Genomic DNA, 13,512 nt, shown 5'->3' with positions numbered 1-13,512 from the left:
TTTTTTCCTTTTTTTTTATTATTATTACAGGCACTATATACTTTTAGTACTGTTTTTGTGAACTTTTAATCAGGTATTTTATATTAAAATATTCATATGTAGTGCAATTTCAAAGACGATTTGCAAATACGTTACGAAACCATCACTTGATTTTTCACCCTAGTAAGAGGACTTCATGCTTTTGAGTTATGATGCACTGTTCTTTAGTTAGTTGAACATTGATTGAGTTACTGTGCTGGTTGGGTTAGCATTACAGTCGGTCAGAAATTTTTCAATTGAACGTTTTATCATTGGAAAATGCCAATTTGTTGAAATCTAAGCATCCTGTGGGAACATGTAGATTGAAACAAAAAACAAAAATCTTTCAGAAACATACCTGGTTATTGCTAAGTCATCTGCTCACCTCCCCAGCTCATGGGCATCTCACCTGGCAGCTCCAAGGTTCTGCAAGTCCCTGGGCTCTATAGTATCCTGCCTGGCAGGGAGCTTGGGAGCTAGGGCTCTCAAGCTTTGTTATACCCCACCAGGCAAGTGACTATGGAGCTGGGGCTACCAGAGATTCCAGACTCCCAGCTCCTTGGCAGGCCACTTGGTGCACTGCTGCAGAGCTGGAGCTCTCCCCAAGAGGCTGGCTCCCCAGCTCTAGTTAGCCCTCAAGCCACACAGCTCTGGCTAGCATTCCTTGGCACACACTTTGGCCCTGACCCTGCAAACACTGACACAGATGCTTACTTTGAAGGACATGGTTAGTCTCAGTTAGTGTGTGTATATATAGCAAACAAACAAAGAAAACCCTGTATTAAAAGATGCTTAAGACTTCAAAGTCTATCACTGAAAAGTTAGAAGCAACTGAAGCAAGATTTCTTTGTGCCTATGTATGATACTGTCTTTAAGTACATGATCATATACGCCCCCCACCCCCACTTTCTATCTGTACAATGGAGACATAATACTTCCTTTTCTTTGCTCAGTATTTTTGCCCCTTATAATTTAATGGAGAATTTGGATTTTTTTTTATTCTGCTGCAGTGATTTTTTTATTCTTAATGCATGCATGCATCCATACACATACACACACACACACTTCTCTGGACAGCTTATACACACCTGCTCCTTTTGTGCTACATTCCAAATCACAAACCATTTCTTGCAGTGTTGTTCCAGGATTCCGTTTGAGCTTGTAGGGAGCCCCTAAAAATGCTTCCAGCTGGTGGTCTATCTATTTTGCAGCTGTAGTGCAAGTGCTGAGCTATAGCCTCTCCACAGACACCGGTACGGTTGCAGCCTCAAACCATGTTCTGTATATTTAAACAAAATGTTTTCCAAATCCTGAGTCCCATCCATTTGGGAAACCCCTTAAAGTAAAGCTTACCTTCAAGCATGTGCTGTAGTAAAGAATTTTCCTGATTTGTGGCTTTATAAAATTTGCTATAATTTAATTTCTTGAAGCATCTATCTTAGAGATGATAATTATGGAAGGGATCAGAGAGTTATTGCAAAATAGGTCACTCACAAGTGCACATGGGATTGGGCTGTTTGTTACCCACCCATCTGTTATAAGCACCTGTGTTCCTTAGGAAGTCTGGATTCATACAGTGAGTTTGTATTAAGCTGATGACTCAAAGAAAGTAAAGAAACTCATGCACACAACACAAGAAATGATCAACTATTTTCTCAAGGAGAGTTTGTCAGTGAGGAAGCACCACGTCCCAAAATGATCGCTTCTAGTGCATTAAGCCTCTGCTCTCTGTTCTTTAGTATTTTGCCTGAGCTGAGGATTCATGAGCACAGTTAGAGAGGACTTTTACACTCCTTGAAATGTCAGGAAGGGGAGGAGGTGAACCTCTGGCTGAGGAGATCACTGAACAGTTCATATTTGGCTACCTGCAATCAATCAGTAATTGCATACCCACATAAAAATGATTGAAAAGTATCTAAGCTATTTCTAGGAAAAAAATAATAAAAATCTAGTGGTTTTGACCCTTTTAGTAGTTTGGTGATAGTATCTAACTGAAAGTAGACATGAGAGTAGACATGGGTTAAAAACAAGAAGCTAAATATTATATCATGTGTAGTAACTGAATTAAATTAACTGAATGAATTGAAACAATGAAAAAAAGGCACAGCTCACGTTTCATTCTTCTCTTCCTGGCAGTCAGACATGACAGGCTCTACAGATGCAGAGACTCTCTCACCAGCAGTGGCTTGCCTGCCACAACACAGTCAGCAACCAGTACTAATCAGCCATAGAATTCACACTTCCTTACAGATTCATCCTGTAGTCCTTTGTGAGCAAACTTTGCTGAGGAAAGTAAGCCAGCCTAAGTTTTAAAGGTTTAGGAAGCAATGATAGGCTCTGTAGTTGCTTAAGAAATAATGCATGTACCAACCAGGTATGCACTCATGGTTAATCAAGTGAATGTGGGGGAGTTCAGAGTCCACATGCAAGCTCATCTGGAGCCATCCCACTTCATAGCATCAAAAATATTTGTCATTATTAGTTGACAGGTTCAGAATGATAGAGTGCAGTGGTCCCACAGAAGAGAATATAGTTTAGGTGTTTATATGTAGAACTTCTGATTTAAGAAAAGGATCGATTTACATGTGCAGACTATGTTATTATTATTGTTATTGGAGTAAACCTTGACTATTCTTTTTTCAAAAGTAGGCAAAATAAGTATTCTGCATTGTAAACAAAGCATTTGTCAGCCACATCATCTGCAAAGTCATGACCCATGCAACTTCATTGTGGGCAGTCCAATTATCCCAGACGGCCTCAACTTGCTTTTCAAAAAAACAAAACAAAACAAAAAAACCCCCCCAAAATAACCAAGAGTTTCTTATTTCGAGGAATTCTTGATGCATTTCATCATTTATATTGAGCAGACACAGACTAATTTGACCACCCATGGAAATGTCAGAGCAGAATGGAAGAAAATCTCAGTGGGTTTTCTCTCCCAGTTTCACACTTTGAAGTTTGGATGATCTTGAGAAGCTTTACAAGTTGAGATGGACCCTTGCCCTTTATGGTTGTTGAAAGCCAAAGGAAGAGAAACTGGTCCAGCTATTGATTCAGTGTGTTAATACCTCCCTTAAACAAGCAGTGGCCAGGTCATTCCTCAAAAATGTCCCATCTTGGGAAGAAAGTAAGCCAGAAATTATTGTTCTCCCTCAAATACTATGGATTTAGGGAAAGTTATCTAGGAAGCAGTGAGGGAACAACTCTAGCTGCACCTAGATTTCACGTCTCTGATTCCCAGCAGTTGGGGTTGAGACATGTCCCTTGGTTATTGAACCGAGGCTGCTGTGGCATCAACACTCAACCCTATAATAAACTATAAATAAAAAAGCTCTGAATTTAAGATAAAAAGAGTGAATCGACTTAATGTTTTAACGAGAGTTCTACATCTCTGTATGAAAAAAGTACCATAAAAATATAGATCTGGGTTCCTACTCTCTTGCACCCTTATGACATTAACAACAACATGGGTATAAAATATTTCCAGATTGAAGACAATAGGCTTATACATACTCTTTGCAGAGATGTCAAAGATTATGCACAGGAAAACCAGACCCATAACTGGAAATATAATAGGCTCTCTCTGAGAACAGAATATACCAAGCAGTATTTCAGTCCTATTGAAGTATATGGAACCAGTCAATTTACTAAATCCATAACTCGTGCAGCAGTGGGGCACCACTTGACGCTCTGATGCTCTTCAGCTTCCATTAAATGCCTAGAAACTAAGTTTATCTTCCTGGTCTGGCCAAGTATTATGTGAACATTGAAGATCCCATGGAACCAATCACAAGAGTCAGAGCTATTTGCTTTGGTGTCAAATCCAAATAAGTAGTTCTATTTTAATATATATATATATCTTCATTACTCAAATTCCTTTTAAATTTTCAACTGTGTATGGTCATCTTCATTTACTGTTCTATATTGTTAGTGTGCTAATTCTACCACAAAGATGCTGCATTTCAGCGGAAGGCTAAGCAATTTGTATTTATGTAGTGATAAAACATTTATTTCATATCATCAGGTATTCTATTGGAATAAGACATCCTTATGCCACAAACACCATCCTGTATTCTATATCTACATAGACAAAGGAAGTTTGCTATCTTTTAAAAGCAACATTAACCTTCAGAATTAAAGGCATTGCATGGAAGATACTGTATAATTTTTCACTTCTTGATTATTGTATATTTGTTAAAAACAAATTAAAATGTTTTCTAACAAATTCTTGAGTGCTGGATCTTCATTTCAACACAAACCTCTATGTACAAAAAAGTAGAGCACAAAGATGATCAACTAAGGCTGTTTCTGTGAGAAATAAGTACTGTAGCTATATTTGGGAAACGTAGAGCTCTCCCTTCACCTTCCATATTCCTCATAATGCTTTAAAATTCAAGGTTGATCATTCCTTCCCCTTCTTCATAGGCTAGTGAGGCTGTAATTAATGGAGACATGGGATGGCCAACCAGTCTAAACACAGAATATTGAAAAGGTCAGTGAAGTACGAGGCAGGAGTTATTTATAGAACAGGCTGGACATTTAAATTCTCATCTACTTTTTCATGACAATGTGCAAAAAAGAGGAAGCTGACAGCAAATTAATTCTTCTTCATGATAAGTTATGTTAATGAAATTGAGAAACTAGAACACAATTATCCCACTCACTATTAGTTTAAAAAGGACACTGTCAAGTTTTCCCCCCTCATTTATTTTACCCATTCTTTTAAAAAGCCCCCAAGAAATTTGAAACTGAACTCATTTCCTTTTTTTTCCTTCATTCATTATGCACAATGTCTAATTCTGCCCTAGTCCAAATTCAGTCATTCTTTGGATTATTTACCCAAGGGTTAAATTTATTCCTCAAGAACTGTCTTAGAAATGGGTGCAATGATACAGGCTTTGCTGGGTTCCATCCCAGTGGAACTTTTCTCCTCAAAACCCATCAAAGAGAGTTGGATGACTTGTTTTGGTCAATGTACTATTCACCACCACAAAAAAAAAAAAGGCGCATTTTTTGAGGGAACCAAAACTATTCAGAAATTCAGGTCAAATTCAGCATATAGTTTCTGATGAAAAAATCATTTTAATAAATATCAAAAGGTTTCCAAAAAGATTGTTTTGAATCAAAATTCAAATAGTTTTGTTTGACCGAAATGATTCTTTTTTTGGATAAGGGGGGAAAAAAAAAACAACGGAAAAAAGGTTTTGGCTTAAAGCAACCAAACTGTACAAGCCCACCTGGGATTTGAGTGGCTGTATTATGATGTTGTGGCTTCACTGCTGTAGTAACTCAAACTAGATAGATCAAAGCTAGCTTGGGTATCTCTACAGATGCTGCAGTCATACCTCTGATTGCAGCAGAGACATATGCTAAGGGTTGATGGATGACAGTAACTTTAACATCTTTTGTGTTCGCTTTCCATGAGCACTGTAGTAAACGTATTTACTGGCAAGAACTTTAAGAACTGAGGCAGTGAATTTTAAGTCTCTACTGAAGAATATTTATGGATAACCATGAGTACTGGAAACCTAAAAAGATAAGATATACTCTCATGCAATCAGAAATATTGCATATTCCAACCCACTTACACAGAGGATGAAATAGCAAACCTGTGGAAACTGCTTCTCTCCCCCTCGCTGTGACTCATGATGAGTAGTTAGCGCAGCATTGCAAAGTGGCATCTTATGTTCCCTGGTTTCTTTGAAGATTCATGTAAAGCAAGCAACAAAACTTGTTCTATAAATTTCTCTCACCCTGTACACTAATGCCTTAACACTCTCCTGGTACAGACACTTCCACAGTGGTGAGGGTAATTCAGCCTTTTTCCATTCAGTTTTTGGCCTCAGTACCTAATTAAGCCAGATGGGATGCTGGATTCAGTGAGGAAGTCATCAGTCTCAGAGCATATTAAGACCCCTAACTCAATGTATCTGAACATACCTGTGTTTGGGAATAATGTATTTTTTTTTAAATAGTTCATTCTATCTTTACCACACTCTGCTTCTACTTTCAATATTGACATTTTTCCTTTTTACAATCATACTTTATAATGCTCTATGTGCATATATATAAATAAACCTGCAGTCTCTGTTAATTCTGTCTTTAAATTCCAATATTAAACATTGCTGCTGCCTCAGCAAACAGAAACCTAAGCAATATGTTTTTAGAAGTTTTGAAACTGTCAATGACTTTTTGTAAAAAGTTTACTATTTCAAGGGGATGTAACAGGAATTTCTACTGACCCTCGAAAAATGCATATTTTTGTGATTTTTCTCCAGGGCTGAAGAATGCCTTGAGCATGACAGTTATTTTCAGAGGTTTTCTTTTCAGCAAAATGTTTTCATGTTTATCCATGCTGAAATAAATTCATTGCATGAGGTGTGATGCAAGCTGTTTACTAATGCTGAGCGTCTCCAGAGTTTCACAGTCGCTAGGGAGGAACAACTTCAGAAAGCAATCAACCTTATTCCCTCCTCCCGCCGCCCCCCACCCCACCCCCCGGGCAATTCATGTTTTAGTGCTTACAGGGGTGGCTGCAGTGATCAAAGGATGAAAAGTGAACTCTCTGAACCAAGATGACCAAATGAAACATATTTGCACTCTGTGATCCTTCTGATATGTTCAGACAGTGCTGATCAGTGGCAAGGGCTGTATTCAGTGCATACAGAAGGAAGTGGAATAGAATATGAAGGATTAATAATTTTGTGTTTCCCTATAGTGCAGCAATACTCAAGCCTGTAGTCATGAAGCTGTACCATTGGACATATGCAAGGTGCAATAAAGTGATGTGTGGGTTTATTTAATCAGAATAAGAACCCATTATAAATGAACTGAAGAAGATTGCACAGGTGGCATGCTGAGTATTATTTAATTTTAGATAAGGGTTGCTAGGTGTTAAAGTCTCAGAATGGTTGTTACGATTCATAAGACCAACCTATTGCTAACTCCTCACTTCTTGATTAGTGAAAAGTGTTTCTTCCCATCCCTGCCACCCCACAGTGTAATAAATCCTGGACCATCTTGTGTCAATATCACACTTACTGTGGCCACTCAATTTCACAGGACTTGGAGGGATAGAACTCTGATCATACATCACTTGAGCTAAAGAAGGATCTCCATAACCTGTTGAGTGGTTCTGATTCTCTCTAGTTCCAAACAGAGCTGTACATACCCATTGGCAATTCATTACAATATGCTTTTTGGACCAGTCCTAAGCCAGTGGAGTCACATGAGAAATGAAGTTGGTCTACCAATACAAATGTGTTATAATCTTGATTTCTGGTAAATTGCTGTAACTTCTTAGGGGAGGGATGATATTTTTGGTAAAATGCATTGAAACAATCATCTTCAGTTGGCATTCCAGGCAGGAGAAAATAGTCAGGACCATATGCAATGATGGGATTTAGAACTCTCAAACACTTTTCTCAAACTATTTTACACTCTCTGGCGGAGGTTCATAGGGTTTGATCCTGAAGGCCCTTTAAGCACAGAACTCCCACTGAAGTCAACAAAAGTTCCTAACTATGGTATTTACATCACTGTAGTATCTGTAGGATCTGAACACCTCACAATATTTAATGCATTTGTTCTTGCAACACTGCTGTGAGGTAGAGGAATGCTATTATCTTCATTTTATACATGAAATACTGAGCCACAGAAAGACTAAGATGTGCCAGAGGTCACAAAGGAAGTTTGTGGTACAGTTCCTGGTTACCATCTCGACCATTGTTCCTCCTTCCCGTGGCCTCTCCAAGCATACAACTCCCTAGCACACAACCCAAGAGATGGTCCAGCAGCCTCTCCATGACTGGACTGGGCCTATAGCTAAAGAAGATTTCAATTCATTAACAGCTCAATAAAACACTCATTTTCTAGAAACCTTATCTCCATTATACCTTTCTCCAGTTGTCGGATTATGAGTAAATATTAAAAGTTACCACTGAATAACAGTGATGACCCAGATTCACTGAACTTGGTGCTAGAAGGTATGAATTATAGACCTTCCTGCCCCAACCTGTCATCTGACAACCAAAGTTGCGACTGGGCCCAAGGTAAAACACTCAATCAGGGGCACCTTACATACTCTCCCTCAGGATTTTCTTCCTCGGAGGCAGCTTTTATTTCACCAGGGAGTCTGTAGGAGACCCAGCACTACATGCTACTAAGGGGAGATGGGGAAATAAAGTGTCCAGAGGAAAATGCTGAACACCCCCTCTCCCTTCAGCACTGCTCACTTTGGAGCTCTGCTGGCCCCCAATGGGATACAGAAAAGAGGAAAAAAGAAAAGGAGTACTTGTGGCACCTTAGAGACTAACCAATTTATTTGAGCATGAGCTTTCGTGAGCTACAGCTCACTTCATCGGAAGTCACTTTGCTTTGTTATGATATCCCATTGACAGGCTCTCTCTCAGGGGCCCTGTGTCTTGTTGGATCCCAGTATAAGTTAAATATATAAAGGATGTTTGTAGACTACCCTTTATGGCTACTGCATTGGGGCAACTGAAAACCAATTTCCTAAAACAATTTTAGAGTTAAAAAAAATATGTACACTCTCTTATGCCAATTCTAATGAAATAACTCCAATTGAAGTAGATACATTTACTGTTCCTAAGTGCAGACTTCCCAGAAAACTTTAAAAACATCAGTTTTAAAAGGTTTTCCATAAATTCACTTCTTGCTTTTCAGCTTTAAAATTTGCTATTTTACTGCCAAGGATACAGACTCTACACAGCTGACCCTGGTAAACTCAGTACAGTCATGTTTCACTGAGCTCTTTAACTGTAACAACATGTTTCATATTGTTCTAAAAAAGCATATCACCACCATCATAAAAAAATAAAGACGTAGCCATGCACAGGAGCTACCATTCCTTGAGAACAGTGTAAAGAAGATAGGATGAGATCTGAGGGAAGACACCTCACAAATGAGCGTACGCTGAACACAGGTAAAAAGAAAAGGAGTAATGGGGCACCTTAGAGACTAACAAATTTATTTGAGCATAAGCTTTCGTGAGCTACAGCTCACTTCATCGGATGCATTCAGTGGAAAATACAGTGGGGAGATTTATATACACAGAGAACATGAAACAATGGGTGTTACCATACACACTGTAAGGAGAATGATCACTTAAGGTGAGCTATTACTAGCAGGAGAGCGGGAGGGCGGGGTGGGAAAGAAAAAAACTATTGTAGCGATAATCGAGGTGGGCCATTTCCAGCAGTTGACAAGAACATCTGAGGAACAGCGGGGGGTGGGGTGAAGGGAGAATAGGCATTGGCACCATGACAGCAGGATTGTCTGGCTATGTAGAAAGAATAGTAAATATGGCAGGCGACCAGCTTGGCTTAACAGTGAAATCCTTGCTGATCTTAAATACAAAAAAGAAGCTTACAAGAAGTGGAAGATGGGACAAATGACAATACTCCTCCCTGGTCATTTGTCCCATCTTCCACTTCTTGTAAGCTTCTTTTTTATATTTAAGATCAGCAAGGATTTCACTGTTAAGCCAAGCTGGTCGCCTGCCATATTTACTATTCTTTCTACACATCGGGATGGTTTGTCCCTGTAACCTCAATAAGGATTCTTTAAAATACAGCCAGCTCTCCTGGACTCCTTTCCCCCTCATGTTATTCTCCTAGGGGATCTTGCCCATCAGTTCCCTGAGGGAGTCAAAGTCTGCTTTTCTGAAGTCCAGGGTCTGTATTCTGCTGCTCTCCTTTCTTCCTTGTGTTATGCTGGAGGGTAATGATAGGATACAGAGGGACCTAGACAAATTAGAGGATTGGGCCAAAAGAAATTTGATGAGGTTCAACGAGGACAAGTGCAGAGTCCTGCACTTAGGACGGAAGAATCCCATGCACCGCTACAGACTAGGGACCGAATGGCTAGGCAGCAGTTCTGCAGAAAAGGACGTAGAGGTTACAGTGGATGAGAAGCTGGATATGAGTCAACAGAGTGCCCTTGTTGCCAAGAAGGCAAATGGCATTTTGGGATGTATAAGTAGGGGCATTGCCAGCAGATTGAGGGACGTGATAGTTCCCCTCTATTTAACATTGGTGAGGCCTCATCTGGAGTACTTGTCCAGTTTTGGGCCCCACACAACAAGAAAGACGTGGAAAAATTGGAAAGCGTCCAGTGGAGGGCAACAAAAATGATTAGAGGACTGGAACACATGACTTACGAGGAGAGGCTGAGGGAACTGGGATTGTTTAGTCTACAGAAGAGAAGAATGAGGGGGGATTTGATAGCTGCTTTCAACTACCTGAAAGGGGGTTCCAAAGAGGATGGATCTAGACTGTTCTCAGTGGTAGCAGATGATAGAACAAGGAGTAATGGTCTCAAGTTGCAGTGGGGGAGGTTTAGGTTGGATATTAGGAAAAACTTTTTCACTAGGAGGGTGGTGAAGCACTGGAATGTGTTACCTAGGGAGGTGGTGGAATCTCCTTCCTTAGAAGTTTTTAAGGTCAGGTTAGTTGGGGATTGGTCCTGCTTTGAGCAGGGGGTTGGACTAGATGACCTCCTGAGGTCCCTTTCAACCCTGATATTGTATGATTCTAATAGATTCTCCCATTATCTCTTTGGCAAGCAAACCAAAAGCCCATTTTGCTCACTGTTATTTCACAAGGCTAAGCCCTATCTCCAGTAACAAGCGATCTGATGTTAATCCTAACTGTTGATGAATGTCTTTTCCCCGGTTCCATGCTCCCGCCTCCCCAGCTTGCCAACCCACTTGGTGACAAGTGTCTTATAGACACACACTACAGACATGCAACCTAAACTCTCTGCCAGCTGCTAAACCCTTCTGCTGGCATGATCCATATCCTCCCAAACTGCTGGTAAATGATAGGATTATATAAGACTGACACCCAATTTTTCTGAGGTCCCCCAAAAACTTAAGTAGCCATAGGGTTTAAGCTCCATTACAATCACATTTTCTAATGAAAACTCTTGATACACTTGCCAGCAAGTCACCTTTCCACTCCCCTGTGAAATGAAGCAGAATTACAGTGAAATAATCTCATTGTAGGAAAATGCCGTAAGTGAGAGAACTTATTTTTTTCCACCCTCAGAAAAGGAGGTGGTAGTTCAGGTTGAACTACAAAGATAATGACTCCCAAAGAAGAATGTGATTCATAGCTGCTTGAATTGGCTTTTGAAAATAAACATTTTCTATGGCGATAGGATGTTTTTTCCTCAAATGGACCTTTGTCAGTCATAATAGAATGATAGCAGATCACTGAACTTGGTATCTAGCAAATGAATAAAAAGGGAGCTCTGACCATTCCTCCTGTAAGATTACACAGTTTCAGAATATTACACACACACCCCTTAGATCAGTGTCAAAAGAGGCAAACGGTCCTTTTCATTTGTCTTCCTCAACTACTACTCAAGAAAGTTGACCTGATTAAGCAGACCTTGTTATAATCATTCATTTCTAACTTCCCATTAAGCTGCAAATGCAACTGCTACTATTACTAAGGCTTGGAAAGATTAGAGTATAGACTTTTGCTTCAGCTCCTAGCAGGCAATAGTTGCCATAGCACCACTCGACTGCAAAGCCTCATCTTCACTCAGCAGGGGACAGTGTGCTGATGTGGTTTTTATTTGGATTGGGGAGGGTGAAAGGGGCAGGACAAAAAAAATCACAAGTCATCTTTTAAAAAACAGTGTCCTATCTTATGTAGCCTATGCCTACCCTAGTTTGTGAGTATATGGGAAATAAAGTCTGTATAAACATGAAGAATATTCTAGTCACGTCTGCCATTTCTAAAGATGGGAATTTGTTGTGTTTTACTTCAGCATCTAATTTATATGTAATTGTTTCAAGAAGATAATAAGGATAAAGAAAATGGTATGGAAATGAATTTACTGCTCCCCCTTTACTTTTTTAATCCATTCAGTATGACTCCCATGACTCTAGACTATCCTAGATAAATTATAAGTTCTTATGTAACATTTACCACCACATTTATTCAGGTAAGTTTCATTCTCAAGTGACAGGTATTTAATCTTTCTCTAGTGCAATGACTACCAAAAGAACAACAGAATGTAATGTAGATTTTCTGTCAAATTATTTAAAATTGTTATGGGTCTGTCTCATGCAGAGTCCTCAGAATTGATACTGCAATCAATTTAGTATTTAAATGAATCTTTGAGGATTCTTGATTTTCCAGGAAATCTCTCTGGAGAATTAGGTTTTGCTGTTGAAAATTGTAGTTTAATACCTTCCTAAATTAAGCCTCTGTGCGCTATATTAGTTGCAAAGTACTCAGTCCAGTTACTGGATAGCTGAAGAACACAGTAGAAGTCTACTGTTGCTTAGTTATAATGCTTAAGAGGACCAGTATAAATATTTTGGTTTGGGAAATTTTGTGCCCAAAACAGATTGTTACTTTCCTGCCATACTGCTAATTTTTCACCCTTCAATAGCATTTAATTTAAAAATTCCTAAGGTTATGATTTCAGCAGTATGCTATAGCTTGTCTTACAAGTTCCAAAAAATGACCTTTACCCAATGTGGGCAACACTGCAATTAAAGTCAGCAAAAGTAACAATGAGCAATAGGAAAAAAATATAATCACAATCTTTTAAAATTAAATCTAAATTACTGTGCTGGCAAGAAAATGCACTTCCAGTCATAAAATGTCAAAACAGTTTTAGGACTAGAACTTCATCTGTTCATAGCAAAGACACATTTTTAAAGATGAGCTAATTAAAGATTTCACTTGTCTGCAGTCAACATCACTGGGAATATTTTTTGACAGATGGCTGAAATGTATACCCTTCATGATCATACATCTATGAGCCACATACTGTATCACTGTACAGTCTCTGATTTACTACCAGTAAATGCCTTTGGCTGGTTTGCAATCCCTGAGTGAACATTAAGAACTGTGGCAGAGCTTCGACCTTGTCCCTGTGAGTCCTGCGCTTCCAGGCAGTTTATGCTAGCTTCAGAGGCTCACTGCAACCCTCCACGTAGCCCTTCTCTCTCTAGGTCCACGGATACAGTCTACTGACTCCTTTTCATCATAAGCCAGCAATGGAGGTTGGTGAGAGAATTCCCGCAGTCTCTGTTGCTCCTATGGCCTCATGTCAAAACAGTTTAGCCTCCTGTCCTGACAGGGGCCTGTTTTCCCCTCCCAGGAGGTGTTTCTGTAGTGGTGGTGGTGGTGGTGGGGGGAGGGCGAACCCAGGCCCGCCCTCTACTCCAGGTTCCGGCCCAGGGACCCTAATGGTAGCAGCTGTTGGCAGCCAACCTTTTACTGCCAGAGTTGCTACATTTCCCTGGGCCACTTCCCCACAGCTGTCCTGCTTCTTCCTTACCAATGACTTGAGAGTGTCTTCATTAACCAGCCCTTCTATCACACTCCCACTCCTCTCTGCCTGACTGGAGTGAGCCCTTTTGTATTATCAGAGGGGCCTTAATTAGAATCAGGTGGTCACATTAGCTTAATGGCCTCACCTGACTCTTTGCAGGTTAACACTTTGGAG

At 39.8% G+C, this 13,512-nt stretch overlaps 1 long non-coding RNA gene across 1 annotated transcript; it reads right to left on the bottom strand.

Moving 5' to 3' along the window:
- Positions 1 to 4,014: 4,014 nt before the first annotated feature.
- On the bottom strand, positions 4,015 to 13,388 carry LOC122461557. Its single transcript, XR_006283505.1, has 3 exons — positions 13,345 to 13,388; positions 5,465 to 5,546; positions 4,015 to 4,488 (listed from the first exon to the last, which is right to left on the bottom strand). It is a non-coding gene; the product is annotated as an uncharacterized LOC122461557 (long non-coding RNA).
- Between the last annotated feature and the right edge of the window lie 124 nt (positions 13,389 to 13,512).

Source organism: Chelonia mydas, chromosome 8, assembly GCF_015237465.2.
Source record: "Chelonia mydas isolate rCheMyd1 chromosome 8, rCheMyd1.pri.v2, whole genome shotgun sequence".
NCBI lineage: Eukaryota > Metazoa > Chordata > Testudines > Cheloniidae > Chelonia > Chelonia mydas.
Note: the sequence above shows the minus strand (reverse complement) of the source record. Positions and strands in the feature narration are given on the sequence as shown.